The sequence below is a fragment of the Oratosquilla oratoria genome, chromosome 15, assembly GCF_046742065.1.
Source record: "Oratosquilla oratoria isolate Oo_2021 chromosome 15, ASM4674206v1, whole genome shotgun sequence".
In the NCBI taxonomy this organism is placed as follows: Eukaryota; Metazoa; Arthropoda; class Malacostraca; order Stomatopoda; family Squillidae; genus Oratosquilla; species Oratosquilla oratoria.
The window spans coordinates 45,034,256-45,058,002 of record NC_134791.1 but is presented as its reverse complement, the minus strand read 5'-3'; positions in this window follow the sequence as shown (position 1 = coordinate 45,058,002).

Below are 23,747 nucleotides of genomic sequence, written 5' to 3'. Positions count from 1 at the left end.
AGATTTGATAAAAAAAGATCCTAGCATTATTCCGGAAGGGTTTGATAAGCAAGCAGAGGGTGGTTTGAAAAGTTTAAGAAAAGAAGTGGGATACACTTATTTATGGTAAACAGTATACAGTGCAGTTTATGGTGTAAAATAGTAAAAAAAAAATTAGAAAAAGTTGTTTTTTAGACTTGGAACGGATTAAAATTATTTACATTGATTATAATGAGAAAAATTGTTTCGGTTTTCGAACAAATCGCTTTTCGAACAGCCTTCTCGAACGGATTATGTTCGAAAACCGAGGTTTGACTGTATATCCTAAGGGCCTCTTTCCCCCTTATAAGGAAGGTAGGGTTAAGTAAATTTAGGTCAAGCTATGTTACCTTAGGTTTTCAAATTAAGTTTAAGGTTTGGTTATGTATACTAGGTTATATTTCAAGACTTCTGGGATCTGTCATTCCTAATCTTGGATATAAGTTCATATCTGGTTACAGCTCTTTTGGATGCTCTGTCTGGCAAGATGATAGCAGATGTTACTTTCAATATCAACTTCAGGGATCAATGCTTTCCAACTGCCTGATATACTTTAAAGTCTTCACTGCAACTAGTGATTTGTTCCATGATGGTTACAATGGCAAAGTGATGAAAATGTTCAAATGCTTATATACAGTGATGATGGCATTAAGAGCTGTATAAAATGGTAAATTAATGGGTACAATTCCAGGGATACATAAGCACAGATATTTAACATGAAACTTATGTTGTCTATTAGCTCCAAACCTAACCTAACCATTCCATAGAAAAAATAATCTTTCAAATGGAACATAATCAATTATTAGACTATAGATTTCAGTTGCTCCCAATCCATGATATATGTTTACATCATAGGTCTTTCAAGTGCTCTGCATGGCTAGACGGTAACAGATGGAACTCTCAATGTAAGGTCCTTAGCCTTTTCAATACGAGTCAAATTCTTGTGGGCAGCATCACCTGCCTGGCATACTATGATTAGTTGATGCACCACAATACTCCCATTATAAAATATAAAGTTACAGCTGTATTACTTGTTCTCTCTCACTCTGAATATCAACAACTACAGAAAATATGATCAAGCCCGTTCACAGAATTTGGGGGTCACTCAGCTATAACTACAAAATAAATATAATCAAGACGCCAACACCAGCATCCTTATATACCCACTCATGCCTAAGGACACCTACACAGGTGTCATGGTATGGAAGGGGTTCAATTTCGTGACTCCTAGATTGATTCACTGCAACTAGAGATTTGTTCCATATCAATATATATATATATATATATATATATATATATATATATATATATATATACACACACACACTCACATATATAAATTTCCAGAATCACACAACCGTGGATATTTAATGTGAACATTATTTTGTCCAATAACTCTTAACTTTACTTAACACAATTCAGAGAGAAATCTTTAAAATGCAAAATAGAAAAGTGATAAATGTGTTTTGCATGATACTGAAATAAAACCTATACACACACTTTTATGTACATGTTTATATATATATACACACACATACTGTATGTATATGTATGTGTGTGTGTGTATATGTATATGTATATATATATATATATATATATATATAGACATATATATATATATATATATATATATATATATATTGTAGCATCATGACAGATATAGTAGTGGTAAGAATGGAAATCACACAATTGGGAAGATACTATATTCTTGACTGGTTTTGCCTTATGAGGTTTCTTCAGAGGTAATAATTTACAGATGTGAATTCATTGGTATTTATAGGAAAGTTCCTGTGGTTAATGTGGGATGTGGGATGCAGGGGTGAGAAACTGCATGTTGATTGGACCATTGATTATGTCAGGCCTGGTGTGTGTCATGTGGAGAGAGTTGTCAACTTCTGTGTGATCAATTGTTCCAAGGTGTATTGTTTCTACTATATTACATATACCTTAAGTAAAGAAATAATATTTTCTCTGCCAAAAAGTTAACCTTGTCCCTAACCAGTGACACTTACCAGACCAACAAGTAACCTATTTGGATATACAATATTATATATATATATATATATATATATAACATATACACACACACATGACAGTCGAAGTGACACCGAAGTTTGGAACTCCAGTAAAAACTTCAAATTTCGTGGATCTCAACAACGAGGGAGTACCTGCCCTTACTTGATATCTTGTGGTACCAATATATATCTAATCATGATTTATTCAATCACTACTAAGCTATCTTAAACTGGATAATGAAATATAGGGCCATAAAAATATGTAAACTAAAATATAAATACCAGTTACAGAGACAGATACAATTGTTGCTGAGTATTGAAGAGTACAAAAATGGAGCAAATAGCACAAGAGGTCAATGGTCACAACATAATAATGGCATAGGGAAGTAGTGCCATCACCACTTGCATTAACTCATAAGCATAGCTAATGATATTTTATAAACTTTCTTCACACAAAAATAAAGAAGTAGAAAGAATCTGTAAAGCCAGGTAAATAGAAATATAGACTAGGGCTAGGCCTATATAGAAAATGGCACCTGCCATTGGCATTTGTAAGTGCCCCACATATAAAAAGAGGGGCGTGTGCTGTAACACAGACATTTGCACCCTCACTTAGACCCTTTGTATGCAAGTTATTCTTGTATATTTTGTAAATAAAAAGTAAGTTATATATTTTGCCTTTATTTCACATCCAGCATTAGAAGGAAATTTTACTGATTAAAGGCAAAAGCATACTGACAATTGGATTAATAGAACTGTTCAAATCGTGGCCAGGTTTGCAGTAAATAAAAAACAACATGCCAAATTGTGACAAAATGCTGCTTGCCAATCATTTTGAGTTACTTGTCAGTCAAAATATGTTAGTTGTTGGTCTTGGTCAGTCCTTGTCGGATGACTGGTAATCACTGGCAGTTCGGGACAAGGTTTGTTGACTTAGTAAAACTGATTTCAGACAATTTATAGTTTCACCCAACCAATGATTTTGATATGTGGCTTATATGTTTCTGGTGAGAAATGTTGTGTTATGAACGATGGTGTACATCATTTCTGTCACAAATGCATACTTTTCAAGTAATTAATTGTTGAATTTATGCACTTATCCCTACGTCTCCCCAATGATCTGGGGGGACCTGTGGGAAATCGGGGGTTTTGGGTGGGGAGCACTAATAAATTGAGTAATGCACGTTGCAAAACAGGTATAAAATGAACAAGAAAAAAAATAAAAAAATAAATAAATAAATTTCACCTTTAAGGTCTGGAGTGTGGTCGGCTAACGCAAGCGTTTGTTTGTTTACCAATGATTCAAAATATTTGCCGTTATACCCACTATATTTAGTGAAGGCCACTCCACGCGCGTAGGAGATGCTAACTAACGTAACGTAACGTAACCTAACCGTTCGGTTAGGTTAGGTTTGATTAGGTTATGATAGGTTATGTTAGATTATGTTAGGTTTGGTTAGGTTAAGTTGCGTTAGGTTAGGTTGCGTTAGGTTACGATATGTTACATTTGGTTAGGTTAGGTTTGGTTAGGATAGGTTAGGTTTGCTTAGGTTAGGTTACGCTAGGTTAGGTTTGCTAAGGTTAGGTTATGCTAGGTTATGTTATGTTTAGGTTAGATTACGTTAGGTTTGGTTAGGTTCGGTTAGGTTCGGTTAGCTTAGGTTAGGATAGGTTACGTTAGGTTAGGTTACATTAGGTTAGGTTGGCTTAGCTTAGGTTTGGTTAGGTTACGTTACATTAGGTTTGGTTAGGATAGGTTAGGTTTGGTTAGGATAGGTTAGGTTTGGTTAGAATAGGTTAGGTTACATTAGTTTACGGTTAGCAACTCCTGCGCAGGTGGAGTGGCCTTCGCTAGATGTAGCGGATAAAGTGACAAATATTTCGAATCATTGGTAACTTAGTAAACAAACATGGCTACCGCTCGCATTAGCCAACCACACTCTGGACCTCAAAGGTGAAATTTATGAAACAGAACAAAATTAATTAGCACTTCCATGTACATTAATACCTATGTTATTTGAAATTCTAGTGATGAAATAAAATTAGATTGTTGACAATTTACTTGTTTGAGATCAGTACCTACTTGCCTTTCTGGTAATTGCCCTTGAACCCATTTTTAAGCATTCATTAAACATCATTGTGTATTTATTCAAGCAACAATTCTTTATAAATCCTATTTGTTCTTGTGGTGGAGTTTTCACATTCTCATTCTGCTCACGTACTCCTGGATTTGTAACTACACCTGTACCCAAAACCCTCACTCAGTTTAATATTTAATTTAGCAATGCCGCCAATAGTGACCACATCAGTGTTGTGTGTTTGATGATGGAGGACATGTACTCTTAATTATTAATACCACCGTTACTCGTACTTACATCCACTGTAACAACGTTGACACTGCATTACTCCTTTGATTTGGCTTTGAAGTTTGTTATTATTATTATATTCATGCCAAGATAGGGGGCTTCCATCTATTTCAATCCGGTGTATTTTTTCTCTATGTGGCCTTTCGTCAATTAATCATAAATATCTAAGAATAGTTTGGTTTTACATAAACTTAGATAACTGGATTCAGCCACATTTTTATTTTATTTTTCATTTTATTCTAGCTGAGGCAGACATGACAAACTGCACGTGCACACTCATTTACATAAAAATCCTATTCAACCAATTTAAAAAGAACAAAAATTATTCAACGTTTGATTACAATAAATTTAAATACATTAATCGGACTTCCCACAATGTCAAACTTCTGTCTGTATTACTTTTCTTTTTTAGAACCAAGCACTTTGTAGTTATTTTCTCGTGTATCAGTACACTCTGCAACTGGAAGATCTGTGGGCGAGACCTACTGACGTAAGGGCGACAAAAACATCTGCGCAAACTCACTCTATTATTTCGTCAGAAAATCTACTGAGGTGCAGAAAATGAAACAATATCACATATAGCATATTACATTTGACATTTAGTATATTTACATATTTCCAAGTTTAAGAATGATGTATAAAGTTGTCTAATGATACCTTTATTTGCACATTTTCTACACAAAATGAATCGCATAGCAATCCCTTTGAATGAGTGAAGCCAGAGTTTGCCATATTGGTACTTCCTACCAATAGTTACTTCGTTCACAGTATACGCATATACATTTACTTAACTTAAGGTTATGGGTCATTAGTAGGCCTGGCCGTAGTGATTACTATTCGTAAATGACTAAGGTCTTCATTTTACACAACACTGATTTTAATGTAAAAATAACATGTAATTTACTTGATATGTTGTATTTGTGATGGTAAGAGGAGCTCTGCGTGTCTAAGTGAAACACAAGTAGTACAAACATACATACGTCAAAGGTTTTCCCCCCTTACACGGGAGGCAGCCAAAAGAAAAGGGCATAGAAACCACTCTCACCCATTCCATCCCCTACATACTCCACTCCCCTCCACCTCTTCCCTCCCTCTTATCTTGGCACCTCCTGGATGATGGTCATCCCTGCATCTTGTCCACTGCCCTGGGTTAGGAACAGTGGCGCAAGACACAGCACATCCACAGCAAGGCCGCTCCATTAATTCGGCGACTCCCCCCCTCATGCAGAAAAGGAGAAGACAGTGAGAAATCCCTTCGGGCTGCGTCAATTTATTTCTCATACATACTCCTTCACCCCACCCCTACTCCCCCTCATGTATCACAGCATCATCCATATACAGCCATTCTCTATTTACCCCTATCTTCTGTCCTCTCCCCTCCTTCCTCAACAGCCATTCCTCTCTTCCCCAATGCCCCTTTTACCCCATCCATTCTTCTCATCCTACGACGCCCCCACATGTTCACTCCTTCCACATCTCTTTTACTAGTCTTTCTTCACTCATTATTTCCATGTATCCAAACCATCCCAATACTCTTTCATCAACCCTATCCCCCAACTCCCTTTCCACCCCTGTTCTCCTCCTCATTTCTCACTCTATCATAATTTTCAGGCATTTCATCTCAAACACATTCAAACTCCTCTCTTCCTCTCTTATGTTCCATGTTTCTGCCCCATACAATGCTGTTGGCACAATCACTCTTTCATACAATCTCCTCTTAGCATCCATTCCCAGATGTCTATTTCTCATTACACTTTTTAATCCACCAAGGCATTTACTCGTTTCTCTCATTGCACCTCCACCCCACTCCTCCCTTTCCTGCCACATTCGTATCCAAGTATCTAAAACTATTCACTTCCTACAGTCTATCTCCCTTAATGCTCACTTTCAGTCTGCTGCCACTCTCTCCCCTTGTACATCTCATCACCTTACTTTTACCAACATTTATCTTCAACTTCCTTCTTTCACACACTTTCCCAAACTCTGTCACTAGCTTCCTCAATCCCTCCTCTGATCCTGCTACAAGCGCAGTGTCGTCAGCAAACAACAACTGGCTTATCTCCCACTTTTCTCCATTTTCTTTAACCATCTCCAATCACCTACCCACTACCCTTGCATTTACCTCTCGCACCACCTCATCCATGTATAGATTGAACAGCCAGGGCGACATAACGCATCCTTGACGAAGTCCCACCTTTAGCTCAAACCCCTCCCTCTCTCCATTTCTAATCCTAACACAAGCTCTACTACTCTCGTAAAAACTCTTGGCAGCTCTTGACAGCTTTCCTCCTATCCCATGTATCTGCAGTACATCCCAAAGTGCATTTCTGTCTACCCTATCATAAGCCTTTTCCAGATACATAAAAGCACAAAAAACATCCTTATTTTTTTCTATAGCTTTCTCACATATCTGTCTTACCACAAAAATCTGATATACACATCCCCTACCTGTCCTAAACCCACACTATTCCTCACCAATTACTCCCTCTGTTCCTCTCCTAATCCTCTCAATCAAGATCCTCCCATAAGCCTTCCCAACTACACTTAACAAGCTGATCTCTGAAACTACTACACTCACACTTGTCCCCTTTTCCCTTGTGAAGTGGAAGTATACAGGCACTCCTCCGGCACTCTACCATCTCTTAAACAAAAATTGAATAACCTCACCAGCCAGTCCATCATCACTGTACCTCTTTTTTCAGACATTCTGTATGGTATCCATCCAACCCAGGTGCCTTACCTGCTCTCATCTTAACAACTACCTTCACTTCATTTTTCCTTATTTCTCCTCCATTTTTCTCACACGTCACTGTCATTTTCTTAGCGCTTCCCACTATAACTACCTTTCCCTCCCTATCCTCCTTCACATTTAGCAACTCCCTAAAATACTCTGCCCACCTTCCTCTCACTGTCTTCTCTTCCATTATCATCTCTCCATCTGCACCTTTTACCTTTTCTTCTCTACTTGATTCGCCTCCTTTTCCTCTTTTAATTTCTTTCCAAGACATCTTTTTATTACTTTCAAATTTTTCTGTCATATTCTTACCCTATTTCACATCTGCTCTCCTCTTTGCCTCCTTAATCTTATGTTTTACTTCTTTTCTCTTTTCTTTGTACCTCTCATATGATTCCCTTGTTTTAATTTGTAACAAATCTATGAAAGCCTGCTTCTTCTATTTTACACCCTTCTTTGCTTCCTCATCCCACTACCCACTACTCTGACTCGAACGACAACTGCGAATCAGAGCCATCTAGTGACGCCATGCCGAACCCCGATGTAAACAAACTTTACGAGACTCCAGCGGCCACGCAAGAATATCACAGCGATGCTTTTTCTGGATTCGGTAAGTACGAAAGAAGGAGTTTAAGTCGAATCTTAGAGATAGAGAGGGAAATGAGTAAAAATAGGATACGGTGGGAGAATGAAATTATGGACTTAAGGAACGAAATCGTGGACTAATGGATTGCTTAGCGCAAGCAAACATTGAAAATTTCCGACCTAAGGAAAACTAACTTGGATCTAAGAAACAAGATTAAGGAAATGAAAAATTATATAAGCGAGCTGGAGAGTGATAATGAAAAAGAAGAGAATTAATGATACTACTAATAGCGAAAACTTTAAGAAAGAAGTAAACAAAAAATACAAGAAATGACTGAAAAAAATCGAAGAGAACTTAGGTGAGGAAAGTATCCAAAAGATTAAGAAACGTAAGGAAAACATTGAAAACAAAGAATTTTTTCAAAGAAATAGTCCAACAACAAATACAGGGAAATGCAAAAGATGTCACAATTTTTTAAATTGTGACACCCAGCTCGTTGTCTCCCTTCCCATTTTCTCGTCTGTTTTCTCTCCGTATCAGCCCTTCATTCCCCATACTCGGGGGAATTTCCAGTCCTTAAGACTTCTAGTAGCTGCATCCTGTCCTTTCTCCTCGTTATCCTCTTCATCTGTCATGTCATTTTTGACAACCAATTCAATGCCTTAACGAAGGGAGAGACTTCTAATATCTAGAAACACCCCCCCCCTTTTGATTTGTGTTCTCAGAGCCATGCTCAACGGTTTTCGCGCCCACACAAAGCACTCAAACACACCCCCTCCCCCCCCCCTGCGCGCTGCCACATATTTGTTTTAAGCTAGGTAATTAGAATAATTAGGATTGTGTTTAACCCGCTCGTGAACAGTGTCTACCTCAAAGAACACTTGGAACTGTGTCACCCTCCCGCATGAACATTATTCGTAGTACCCTTCGCAACTAGGGACGGAGACATAGTACTATTGGCAACGTCGGAAGCCGGCTAGCGGACATCGTGACCTGACCTACCGCAGGACACAAGTAGTCTACCCATTAAAGTCGTTCAGGGAGGTTCGGGCCGCTCACGTCCTGGAGAGCCAAATCGCGCCCTATCCTCCCTCATGTGGTTATTAAGGATTTGCATCCTTAAGTGAGTGCGTGAACGTTAAAGGAGAATTAGTGGGTCAAATCCCCCTCCGAACTTATCAGGTGGAGTGCTGTGTGTATCATCCCGACTATCATAGTGACTAGAGGCCTCCAGCCTCCAGTGAACCAAACATTTGTGTATCAAGGGGTCACGTACGTATCTGTACCCCCCTTTCATCGGGACGCTGACCTGAAAGGAACTGGATAGCGTACACGAGAAGCCTCCTACGTGTTCAATCCTGCTCCCCCTCCACGAGGCTAATCACAAAGGATGACCTGGGTTCCCGCCGTGATCGACAACAATGATATACTTCAAAAGCATCCTGCCAGAACGAGGGACAGAACCCCATGGAAGTCATCCCCTCAACCAGCAGAGACCCTCTAAGGATAAGAGCAAGTAACAAGGAGTATTTAATAGATAGGACCCCTAGATAGGCGCGCAGGGAGATAGGATAGATAGGATGTGTGTGTGAATCCAACTGTTAAAACCCTTATTTAATGTCAAGTAGCTTAATTTTAGTGTTTAATTATTCAATTCATTAAAACTCATAATAGGAATTCTGGGTTTCATTACCCAAAGACGGTTATCTTTATGAGTTGTCCCCACACCCCTCTTTGATTTACGTACATACACGCTTGCTGTGAGGAAGCACGCGTGGTCCCGTGTGATAATGCGAATCTCCTGGACTTCGGCTTCCCCACTGAGATTATCCTCCTCCTCCATTCTTCACTCCCTTGAGGTACGTATTTCCCCACGCCCCCTCAACCACCTCCTCCTCCTTCCACTGTCCAGGAAATTTGTAATAAAAGACACAATTATCCAAGTAATTAATGAAAAAGCAAATTAGGTCAGAGACACAGTGGATAGAAAGAAAAAATGTATTGTGGTATATGGACTAAAAGAAAAACATGGTCTGGCGAGGTACACGAGAGAAAAAAGAAAAAGAGACAGCAATAGCAATCCTAAAAGAAATTCAGGATGGAGCCCAAGAATCAGGGAAAGACGTAGACAATGCATATAGACATAGAAGGGTCCCGGAAGAGGCTATTAAGCCTGTGACTCCGGCTCTAAATGACTAAAACTTAGGTCATCTGGGGTCTAGTGGTCACTGTGGTCTAGGTGTTTGTTATTTATTTGAGCTGTGTAATCGAATATTTGATCTTGATGTTTCCATACACTATCCAATCTGTTTTCAAAACTCACAACTGAATTTGCATTCACAACATGATCAGGAAGACTATTCCAGTTGTTCACAACACGACTGCAGAAAGTGAATTTCCTGCATAATGGGGGAATTGTGGATGAAATTCCATCCATAGATGTTGGATATGGACTATACAATTACTGGATTAAAAGCAGAGACAAGAAACAGGAAGGAGGAATCATGTTCTTGGCCAAGAAAAACAAAGATTGCTGAGGGCAAAGGCAATGTAGAACTGATCACGATAAAAGTCGAAGACAAGAACATGAAAAGTAGAAAGTTTGTGGTGACTTATGTGCCCCCAAAAACGAACGTTTGGAAAGAGAACGAGCATACAAAAATGCTAGAAGATACAAGGCATTCATTAAGTGAGATACTAATGGGCGAGGGGTAATCTAGTAATTATGGGGGACTTAAATTGCAAAGAAATTTGTTGGGAGAACATGACAGTGAGAGAAGACTTGTGGGGTAATGTACTACTGGACATGACCATGGAATATACAAAGACTCAATGGGTCAGTGAAAACACCAGATACAGAAATAACGAGGAGCCGTCGAAACTGGATTTAATATTTACAACAGAACCTGAAATTGTGGATAAAATCCGATACAAGACACCAATTGGAAAGAGTGACCATATACTCATTGAGACTGAACTAAAGGAAGAAATATACAGGGAGAGAAATAAAAAGCATAGGAAAGGAAGATTGATGTACAACAAAACGAACTTTGCAAAACTAAAGAAATTCTTCCGGAATGCAAAGTGGGAAAATTTTTACATGGAAGAGACAAAAGTGGAAAATAAATTAAATATATTGATGGATAATTGCAATGAAGGGGTGAATAGGCACGTACCAAGACAGAAGCTGGAGAGAGTGTACATTAAATGCTGGTTCAACAAAAGATGCAGCGAGGCAAAAGATAGAAGGGATAGAGCTTGGAAAAGATGGAGAAAAGATTAAAATAATAATAATAATAACAATAAAAATAATAATAATAATAACATAATGATAATAATAATAATTATAATAAAACTGGAAAATGGCAAGTTTAAACTATAGAAATGAGTATGTTAAAATGAGAAAAGAGGAAAAAAGAAACAATGCAAAGAGCAACTCAAGCTATTATATCGATACATGAATGGTAAACTTAAAAACAAACAGGAAATGGTGAAACTACGCCAAGGGAATATAAAATACACAGAATAATTAGAAATGGCCAAAGTCATGAATAATCACTTCAAATATGTCTTCACGAGAGAGAAAGCACAATATTGGGACGAAGGTAATGAAAGGTTATCTCCACCCATGAGCGAGATAACAATAACACAAAAAGAAATATTAGATCATATATAAAACCTTGACGTCAGGGAATCACATGACCCGGATGGAATTGCAAATTGGATTCTAAAAGAATGCAAAGAAGAACTAACGGACATAACATAACATAACATAATAAGTTGCTTACGTAAAGAAGAAAAAAAAATGGAAAAATGCTAACATTGTACCGATATATAAAGGAGGAAACAAGGAAGAACCAACTAACTACAGGCCGGTCTCACTAACAAGCACTATAGCCAAAGTTTGTGAGAAAATCGTCAAGAATAGATGGGTAAAACATCTGGAAGATAATAATATAATAAACCCAAGACAATTTGGGTTCAGACAAGGAAGATCATGTACCACAAACTTAATATGTTTCTACTCAAGATTAATAGACATAGTGCAAGAAAGGAATGGATGGGCTGATTGTGCCTTCCGGGACTTACAAAAAGCTTTTGACAAAGTATCATACAAAAAATTATAAAAAAAAAAAACACACAAATGGAACATATAGGAGGGATACAAGGGAACCTACTAAAATGGATGGAGGACTTCTTGATTGGTAGAAAGATGAGATTAGTGCTCAGAGAAAAATATTCAGATTGGAGTACCAGTGGAGTACCAGTGGAGTACCACAAGGATCTGTATTGGCTCCAATAATGTTTGCTAGTTATGTGAATGACATGGATGATGATGTGAAATGTTACATGAGCTTCTTTGTAAACGACGCCAAACTGTTAAGGAAAGTAAAAACTGAAAAGGATGGTAAATTACTGCTGGAAGACTTGAATAAGGTATGGAACTGGAGTCAGAAATGGGAAGTGGACTTTAATATTAACAAGTGTAGCATAATGGAGTTTGGAAAAAGCAAAAATAGAATATCAGGACATTATAAAATTGGAACCAAGGAGGTAAAGAAGGAGAGATCCGATAAAGATTTGGGTGTAATTATCTCAAACGACTTGTCCTATGATAAACAGATAAATGAAATTGTCGGAGAATCCTACAACTTGCTACGACCAATGAAAGTGGCATTTACATATTTGGACGAGGAAATTATAAAAAAATATATTGGTCACCCAGTACCAAAATGAATAGAAAGAATCCAGAGAGCAGCCACAAAAATGGCACCTGTACTTGCAAACTTGTCATATGAGGAGAGATTGGCTAAACTAGATTTACCGACTCTGGAGCAAAGAGAGAGAGGTGACCTACTGACCATCTACATAGTCATGAAGGACACAGAAATACTCGATAGAGAAGACTTGTTAAACTGGGACAAGAGAAGCACAAGAGGACATGGAAAAAAAAAACATAGCTACAGAAGAGATCTGAAGAAAAAAATTCCACATAGTGGTGTTTCCTTGAGGCCCGCGGGTGGGACAAAGCCTCCTTGAGGGAATCACTCGTGGGGCCCCAGGATGACTAACCAGTGCTAGGGTATGCTTCATGTCATCACACAAAGTCTCCTTCAGGAAACACACGTAACTCACCAGCCTCAGCGATGGCTACCTCAGCCAGCACGTGATACATAACACTGAATTCATTGAGGAACGCCTACCCTCCGTCTTCGTGAGTCACCGGCGTCAGAACGTTTTGCTTCCGACTTCCCTCGCAACACACGTGACCTCATGTGTGTTGCGTGGGAGCAGAGCACGAGTGATGACTTGCCCGTGTATACAAGGAATTGAACGGACGCCGAAGATTCAGATCGCCTTGGAGTATCATACGTGAGCCTGGCTCGCGGCTCCTTGCTTTCTCGCCTCCCCCCACACCTTTGCTCCCTCGCAAGCAGATAGTCTCAGAGAAGCATACGTGAGCACATCTCGCTGCTTCTTGCTTTCTTGCCTCCTCCTTTCCCGTTTATTCCCCCGCAAGCATATCGCAGGAGACACGACTTGAAACATAATCGTCCCTTCCCTCGCCATCTTGTCCCCCCCCCCTGAATTACATTAAATAAAACCAACTCTATCTCCACCAGAGTTTGCTTTCAACCAGCTTAACTGGCTGCCCAGCGTGGAGCAGACTACCAGCCTAACATTTGACGGCCCTAACATATATATATATATATATATATATATATATATATATATATATATATATATATATATATATACACACACACACACACACCAAAGGCTTTTTTTTCCTTACACGGGGGGTAGCCAAAAAGAAAAAGGCATAGAAACCACTCCCACCCATTCCATCCCCTTCATATTCCACTCCCCTCCCTCCCTCTCATCTTGGCACCCCCTGGATGACGGGTCATCCCTGCATCCTGTCTACTGCCCTGGGTCAGAAGCAGTGTCGCAAGACACAGCACATACACAGCAAGGCCACTTCATTAATTCGGCGACCCCCCTCTCCGTCCCCTCATGCAGAAAAGGAGGAGACGAGGAGAAATCCCTTCGGGCTGCGTCAAATTATTTCTCATACATACTTCTTCACCCCCACTCACTTCCCCTCATGCATTACAGCATCGTCCATACACAACCCTTCTCCATTCACCCTATTATCTGTCCTCTCCCATCCTTCCTCCAGACATTCCTCTCTTTTGTAATGTCCCTTTCACCCCATCCATCCATCTCATCCTAGGACGCCCCCTCATATTCACTCCTTCCACACCTCTTTTACTAATCTTTCTTCACTCATTCTTTCCATGTGTCCAAACCATCCTAATACTCTTTCATCCACCCTATCTCCCAACTCCCTTTCCACCCCTGTTCTCCTTATCTCATTTCTCACTCTATCCAGCCTAGTAGTCCCTATCATACTTCTCAGACATTTCATGTCAAACACATTCAAACTCCTCTTCCTCTTTTATGTTCCATGTTTCTGCCCCGTACAGTGCTGTCGGCACAATCACTCCTTTATATAACCTCCTGTTAGCATCCATTCCCAGATGTCTATTTATCATTACACTTTTTTAATCCAATCTACATTCCACACACACACACACTTCGACGAACGGACGGCATAGACGACGTTCTGAGGAAAAAGTGAAATTTCGTGGATCCCAAAGCAAAGGAAGTACCTATTGTATTTACAGGGTGGGGGGAAAATTGCTCGTGGTGTAGGGAAAGTAAGGAAAAAGGAGAAGGGGAGGGATTACTGAGGGAAATGGAAGGAAATGAGGAAGGTGAGGACTTGGCCCAGGCAGGCAGACGAAATCTAAACAAACGAGGTCCGGACCAATTTAGCGATGATGAAATGTTTAACAAAAATGTAAAGATTAGAAGTATAGAAAAGAGCAATACAGTAGAAGATGATGAGAATATTTTCCAGGGATTTAAAGAGGGTGGGGGGGGGACACAAACCCCCCCGATTAACAAGACTAGAAGAGAAACTCGATAAGATGATCAAGCACTGGGAATTTAAGTTCGGTCACGTTAACAACATTGTGCAGAGAGTTGAAAAATTGGAAGAACTAGAGAAGGCGAACAAAAACTTAACTAAGGAAATTGAAGAATTAAAAAACAGTTAAAAGAAGTAAAAGAAGAGAATAAAGTCTTAAAGGAGAACAAGGAGGGTTGGAAAAAAATCCAAGAAAATAGCAAAGTTGCATTCACTGACATAATCAGACAGCAAATGAATGAACAAACTGAAGACTCAGTTATTAAAGTGATGAGACAGAAGGAGAATATAGTAAGAGACTTAGCAGACAGAAAGAAATGTATAATTATATTAGGAATGGAAGAGAAACATAACCCAGATAGAACCACAAGAATCAAAGAGGAAAATGAAAAAGTAAGAAATTTACTAGAATTAGTTCAGGAAGATGAACCAGAAATAATTAAACAAATCGAAGAGAAATTCAGGCTCGGGAAATATAGTACAGACAAGACCAGACCAATTAAGATTAAATTCAGGTCACAAACTACGGCTGAGAATGTCTTATCCAAAACAGGGAAACTAGCATCAAGTGAACAATATAAAAAGGTATGGATAAAAAGGGAAATGAATAAAGAGGAAAGAGAGGAGGAAATAAGGAATAGACATGAAGCTAAGAAAAAAAAAACGAGGCCAGAACGGAGACGGAAAAACAAGAATTCTACTGGATAGTGAATATGAAATTGAAAAAATGGAACATAAAAGAGAGAAACACAAAAGAAACAGAGAATACAATGGAAATAACAGAAAGTTAAGAGTATCCTACACAAATATAGATGGATTAATAACAGGACTGAATGAACTGAACAAATATCTGAAAGAAAATGATCCGGACATAATGGGAATTGTTGAGACAAAATTAAAAGGCCCACTACCACCCAACAGCATAGGACACAATGCATATAATTATTGGATTAGAAACAGAAAGATAAAACACGGGGGTGGAGTTATGTTCCTGACTAAGAAGGATATAAACGTGAAGAGAGTCACATATGGGAACAATAGAGTAGAGATGATAATGATAGAAGTAGAAGATAGAGATAAGAGCAGAAAGTTTGTAATAAACTACGTGCCCCCAAAAACAGCCTCATGGGAAGAGAATGAACATAAAAGCATGTTAGAAGACACAAGAGTAACACTAAACGAGATAATGGAAGATGGAGGAAGAATAGTTATGATGGGCGACTATAATTGCAAAGAAATATGCTGGGAAGAGATGACCATAAAGGGTGGAGAAGACTCATGGGGAAGTGTTCTACTTGAGATGATTATTGACCACACAATGACACAATGGATCCAAGAGAACACTGGGTATAGAAATGAAGAAGAACCATCGAGACTAGACCTAATAATCACATCAGAACCTAAAATAGTGGAAAAGATAGAATACCAGGCACCAATAAGCAAAAGTGACCACATATTGATAGAACTAGAACTAAATGAGAGAAAATACATGAAAAGAAATGAACAATATAGAAAAGGAAGATTGATGTATGATTTTTTTTTTTTTTTTTTTTATAAAATAAGAGAATTCTTCCAAAATGAAAACTGGGAAAGAATACACAAAGAAGATACAACAGTAGAAGAGAAATGGAATATTTGGACAAAAATCTATAAAATAGTAGAAAAGTATGTCCCAAGACAAAAACAAGAAAAAGAATATGTAAAATGCTGGTACAACAAAAGTTGTAGGGAGATAAAAGACAAAAGAGACAAAGCTTGGACCGAATGGAAGAAAAACACAAGACCAGAAAAATGGAAAATATATACTTGTTATAGAAATGAATATGTACAAGCGTGCAGAGAGGAAAAGAAAAAATATGAAAAATATGTCATAGAAAAGTGTAAAGATCAACCAAAACTATTCTACAGATTTGTAAACAAACTGAAAAACAAAAGATTTGGAGAAATTAAGACAAGGAGGAGTTGAATACACAGAGGAAATTGAAATGGCGGAAATTATGAACAAACATTTTAAATCAGTGTTTACAAGGGAGAACATACAACCTGAAGAGATCGAATGGAAAGAGAAAGTCCCCCCTATGAAAGAAATAGAAGTAACAAAGAATGAAATATTGAACCACTTGAGTAATCTTGATGTCAGAAAATCACATGGACCAGATGAAATAGCAAACTGGATTTTGAAAGAATGCAGGAATGAACTAGCAGACATAATACATAGCATAATAAACAGTTCCTTGAAAGAAGGTAAGAACATAAGAACATAAGAAATAAGAAATAAAGGAGACTGCAAAAGACCATAAGGCCTACACTAGGCAGCTCCGTATCCATCACCACCTGTCGTCCCCATCCATAAAGTTGTCTAATCGTTTTTTAAAACAACTGATAGTTTCAGCGCTTACTACGTGGTTACTAAGTTTATTCCATTCATCGACCACCCTATTTGTAAACCAATTTTTGCCTAACAACTATAGGCCAGTCTCTCTAACAAGTACAATAGCAAAAATTTGTGAAAGAATTGTCAAAAATAGATGGGTAAAATATTAAAAAAAAAAAAAAATGTGCTCAATCCAAGGCAATTTGGATTCAGACAAGGACGATCATGCGTCACCAATTTAATATGTTTCTATTCAAGACTAATAGATATAATACAAGAAAGAGATGGATGGGCTGATTGTGCATTTCTAGACCTAAAAAAAAGCTTTTGACAAAGTACCACATAAGAAGTTGCTTAAGAAATTAGAAACTGAAGGGGGAATACAGGGCAAACTGCTAAATTGGATGGAAGACTTTTTGCAAGAAAGAAAAATGAGAGTAGTGATAAGAGATCAACACTCAAAATGGAATGAAGTAATAAGCGGTGTTCCACAAGGAACAGTTCTGGCCCCAATAATGTTTGCTATATATATTAATGATATGGATGAATTGAAATCTATATGAGCTTTTTTGCAGATGATGCAAAACTATTGAAAAAAGTGAACACGGAAGATTGTGAATCACTACAAAGAGATCTAAATATAGTACAGGAATGGAGTAGGAAGTGGGAGATGGAGTTCAATACAAAAAAGTGTAGTATAATGGAATTTGGAAAAAGTAAAAACAGAATAACAGGATCATATAAATTGGGAGAAGGAATAAAAAAAGTAGAAAATGAAAAGGACCTGGGAGTCATTGTTATGAATAATATGTCACCTGAAAAACATATAAATAAGATTTTTGGAGAAACCTATAATTTAATAAGAACAATCAAAGTGGCATTTACATACCTGGATGAAGAAATGGTGAAGAAAATTCTAATCACTCTGATAAGACCAAGATTGGAATATGCAGCAACGATATGGTCACCAAGTGCAAAAAAATGCATAAAAAAAATTGAAAGAATACAAAGAGCAATTACAAAATTGGCACCAACACACTCAAAACTATCATATGAAGAGAGACTAGCAAAACTTGAACTACAGACACTAGAGCAAAGAAGAGAGGGAGGAGATTTGATAGCTATTTACAGAATCATGAAAGGCATAGAAATTACTGATAGAGAGAATCTGATAAAATGGGATGACAGAAATACAAGAGGACATGGAAATAAAATAAAAAAAAAAGACAGCTATAGAAGAGATGTGAAAAAGAACAGCTTTCCTCACAGAGTAATAGACAGTTGGAACAAGTTAGATGAGAAAGTGGTGTGTGCAAAAACAATACATGAATTTAAAAATAGTTTAGATAAAATGAGATACGAAAACGGGACACCACGAGCATAGCTCCCCTTCCCGTAAAATACAACTAGGTAAATACACGTCGGTCGAAGTGACAACGAAGTTTGGACTCCGGAACAATCTATAATTTTCGTTTATCTCAACGAGGAAGTATTGTATTAATAGGGAAGGGGAAAGCTCGTGGTGTAGTGGGAAGGTGAAGAAAAAGGAGAAGGGGAGGGATTACTGAGGAAAATGGAAGGAAATGAGGAAGGGGACGAATGGGCCCAGGAAGTCAGACGGCATGTCAACAAGAGAGGGGCAGACGACAGTGGTGAAGTCGAAGAGATTAGTAAGAATGTAAAAATTGGATATATAGATAAGAGCAGCGCAATGGAAGGGGAAGATAATTATTTCCAAGGATTTAATGAAGTAGGAAATGACAACCTCCCCCTACTAGTAAATCTTAAAAAAAAAAAAAAAAAAAAAAAAAAAAAAAAAAAAAATTAAAGCTAGTTACCCAAACAGTTGATAAACTGGAAGAACTAAAGAGGGAGAATCAAAACCTAACTAAAGAAATAGAATTAAAAAGTCAGTTAAGAGAAGTAAAGGATGAGAATGAGGAATTAAAGAGGAATAATAAAGAGAATAAAGAGTCCATAGCAAAAGAGGTAATTGGCTGGAAAAAAGTACAAGAGAACAATAAAATTGAATTTAGAGGTATAGTACAACAGCAGATGAAAGAACAAACTAAGGACACAGTTATTAAAGTGATGAGGGAGAAGGAGAATATGGTAAGAGACTTAGCGGATAAAAACAAATGTACAATTATATTAGGGATGGAAGAGAAATATAATCCAAACGAACTGAATGACTACCCGAAGGAAAAAGAACCGGACATAATGGGAATTGTAGAGACAAAATTGAAAAGTCCACTACCATCCAATAGTGTAAGACATGATGCATATAATTATTGGATAAGAAACAGAGGGGGGTGGAGTTATGTTCCTGATTAAGAAAGATATAAATGTGAGGAATGTCACATATGGAAAGAATAGAGATGATTATGGTGGAAGTGGACGACAGGGATGGGAAGAGCAGGAAGTTTGTAGTAAATTATGTGCCTCATAAAATGGCCTCGTGGGAAGAGAGAGAACACAAAAATATGTTAGAAGACATGAGGATAACACTAAATAAGATAATGGAAGATGGAGGAAGAATAGTTATAATGAGTGACTTTAATGGTAAAGAAATCTGCTGGGAAGAAATAACAGTGAAGGGTGGAGACGACCTATGGGGAAATGTACTACTTGATATGATTATAGAACATACAATGACGCAATGGATACAAGAGAATACTAGGTATAGAAACGAGGAAGAACCATCGAGTCTGGACCGAATAATCACATCAGAACCCAACATAGTAGACAAGATTGAATATAAGACGCCAGTAAGTAAAAGTGACCACATATTGGTTGAACTGGAACTAAATGAGGAAAATACATGAAAAAAGCGAATATAGAAAGGGAAGACTAATGTACAGTATGAAAAAACAAATTCTGATAAAATAAGATAATTCTTTCAAAAAGAAAACTGGGAAAGAATACACAAGGAGGAAACAACAGTAGAAGAGAAATGGAATATTTTGACAAAAATTTATAAAGGAGTGGAAAAGTATGTACCAAGACAAAATCAAGAAAAAGAATATGTAAAATGTTGGTACAACAAAATATGTAGGCAGTTAAAAGACAAAAGGGATAAAGCTTGGATAAAATGGAAAAAAAGACAAAAGACCTGAAAAATGGAAAATATATACTAGTTATGGAAATGAATATGTACAAGTGTGCAGAGAAGAAAAGAGAAAATACGAAAAAGATGTCATAGAAAAATGTAAAGATCAACCAAAACTATTTTACAGATTTGTAAACAACAAACTGAAAAACAAACAAGAATTAGAGAAACTACGATAAGGAGTTGAATACACACAGGAAATAGAAATTGCATAAATTATGAACAAGTATTTTAAATTAGTGTTTTCGAGGGAGAACATACAACCTAGAGATATTGAGTGGGAGGAGAAAGTCCCCGCTATGAAAGAGACAGAAGTAACAAGAAGTGAAATAATGAATCACTTGAGTAATCTTGATGTCAGGAAATCGCATGGACCAGATGAAATGGCAAACTGGATTTTGAGAGAATGCAGGAATGAACTGACAAAATACATAGTCTAATAAACAGTTAATTGAAGGAGGGAAAAATTTCAGAAGATTGGAAAAGAGCAAATATAGAACCAATATATAAATGGGGAAACAAGGAAGACCCTACTAAGTATAGACCAGTCTCTCTTACAAGTACAATAGCTAAAATTTGTGAATTATTAAAATTAGATGGGTAAGGCATTTGGAAAAAAACAACGGACTAAATCCAAGGCAATTGGGATTTAGACAAGGACGATCATGTGTCACAAACTTAATGTGTTTCTATTCAAGGCTAATAGATGTAATACAAGAGATGGATGGGGTGATTGTGCATTTCTAGACCTGAAAAAAGCTTTTGATAAGGTGCCACATAAAAAATTGCTGAAGAAATTAGAAACTGCAGAAGGAATACAGGACAAACTGCTGAAGTGGATGGAAGACTTTTTGCATGAAAGAAAAATGAGAGTGGTGATAAGAGACAATCTAATTGGGATGAAATGAGAAGTGGAGTTCCACAAGGAACAGTTCTGGCCCCAATAATGTTTGCTAAGGTGCCAAGATAGGAGGGAGGAGGGGGGTGGAATATATGGGAAATGAAATGGGTGGGAGTGATTTCTATGCCTTTTTCTTTTTGGCTACCCCCCATGTAAGGGGGAAAAAGCCTTTGGTATATGTATGTATGTATATATATTAATGATATGGATAAAGGAATTGAATGTTATGAGCTTCTTTGTAGATGATGCAAAATTGTCGAAAAAAGTGAACACTGAAGAAGATTGTGAGTTGCTACAGAGTGATCTCAACAAAGTATGGGAATGGAGTAGGAAGTGGGAGATGGAATTCAATATTAAGAAGTGTAGTATAATGGAATTTGGAAGAAGCAAAAAAAGAATAGTGGGATCATATAAATTGCGAGAAGAAATAAAAAAAGTAGAAAATGAGAAGGACCTGGGAGTCATTATTATAATATGCCCCCTGAGAAACATATAAACAAATTTTTTGGAGAAACTTATAATCTAATAAGAACAATCAAAGTGGCATTTACATACCTGGATGAAGAAATGGTTAAGAAAGTACTAGTCACTTTGATAAGACCAAGATTGGAATATGCAGCGACGATGTGGTCACCAAGTACAAAAAAATGTATGACAAAACTTGAAAGAATACAAAGAGCAATTACGAAACTGGCACCAACACTCTCAGAACTATCATATGAAAAGAGACTATACCCGATGCACTGAGATCTGACCATTAGGGCGGAGCACTGGGAGTTCCCCTGTGGTGCCACATATAATCATTTTATAATTTTATTTTATTATATAATTCTATTTTATAATTTTATAATGTTGCCTCATATGATTATATTATAATTTTTTGTCACACACCACCACTGAGGTAAAAATCAAAGCAATGTTTTCTATACAAAGGTTTCGTTTCTTTAAGTTTAGATATGGCATATGTGTATGAAAGAGCAACGTTGCCGCTACATCTAATCTCTAGCCCCGCCCCCCTCTCACTGCATTCAGAAAACATTGCATCCACACGCACGTTCTCGCCATGGATGCCCATATGTGGCAACACCGGGAAATCTCCTAGCCCCGCCTTATCGGTCATTTCTCCTTGCGCTGACTATAGCAAAACTTGAGCTACAGACATTAGATCAAAGAAGAGAGAGAGGAGACTTGATAACTATTTATACAGTCATGAAAGGCATAGAAACTATTGATAGAGAGGATATAGTAAAAAGGTATAGTAGAGATACAAGAGGACACAGAAAGAAAATCAAGAAAGACAGTTACAGAAGAGACCTGAAAAAAAAAACAGCTTTCCCTACAGAGTAATAGACGTTTGGAACAAGTTAGATGAGAAAGTGGTGTGTGCAAAAACAATACATGAATTTAAAAACAGTCTAGATAAAATGAGATATGAAGACAGGACACCACAAGCATGGTTCACCTCCTGTAAAATATAACTACCGGTAGATAAATACACACACGTCGGACAGACGGTGAAGATTGGAGCTCCGGGGGAAAAAAAAAAGGAAAAAAAAAAAAAAATCTTTGTGGATTTCAGTGATGAGGGAGTACCTGTGTTGTATTAGTAGGGAAGGGAAAACTTGTGGTGTAGTGGGGAGGAATTATTGAGAAAAATGGAAGAAAATGAGGAAGGGGAGGAACAGGCCACGGAAGTCAGAAGGGGTGTAAACAAAAGGTGCGCGAATGACACAGGTAAAGTCAAACAAGTCAGCAAAGGGATCAAAAGTAGAAATATAGATAAGAGCAACTCAATAGAAAGTGGAGATAATTATCTATATGGATTTAATGAGGGAGTAGACGACAACCTCCCCCGATTAGCAAGTCTAGAGGAAAAACTAACAAAAATACTTATAGAGGATTCTGGAAGAGGCCTCAATGGGTCCAATTTGGTAGCCTGACCATAATTTATTTGTTGGCTGTGTGTGGTGGTTATTTGCACTTTATAGTTTAACTTTTGGTCTTCACCTTTCCAAAATTTATCTGTTTTGGACTCGAACTTTGTAACTGAATCAGCACTCACTACCCACTCCAGCATATCATTCCAAATGTTTATGACACCATTGAAGAATGACCATTTCTTTAAATCCAGCCTTTATACTAATTTGTAGATTTTTTCACCTCAGTTTCAATTTGGTCTCCTCGAGATCCCCTATTTGCCAGAGTGAGCAGATCCAATCTGTTGAGTCTCTCCTCATAAGATACATCTCTCACACAGGGCACAACCTTAGTGGCTCTGTAGTGTTCTGGTATGGATAACCAAGGAAGAAATCAAACTCCTGAATACACAGTAACCTTTATCTCTTTTAATCGTTGAATCAAGTGAGTCTATGGCAAGCCTGAAATCTGGAACTGGAGGTCCTCCATCAATGCTAGGAGAGAAAGTCTTGGAGCTGAAGGTGAGTTTTTACTGTGACAGTTGGTGAGGCTGTTCATGGACTATGGACTACCTAGGAAAGACCACCCGCTTGTGCGGGATCAGTAGTTGTAGAAGAGGAAGAGATGTCTGTATGAAAATGAAAAGATAGCGGTGTATAAATGAGGGCTATTGTCACTGGGCTATTCCTAGGGATATTTATTGCGTGAAGTTGTGGCTCAGAAAGGGTGG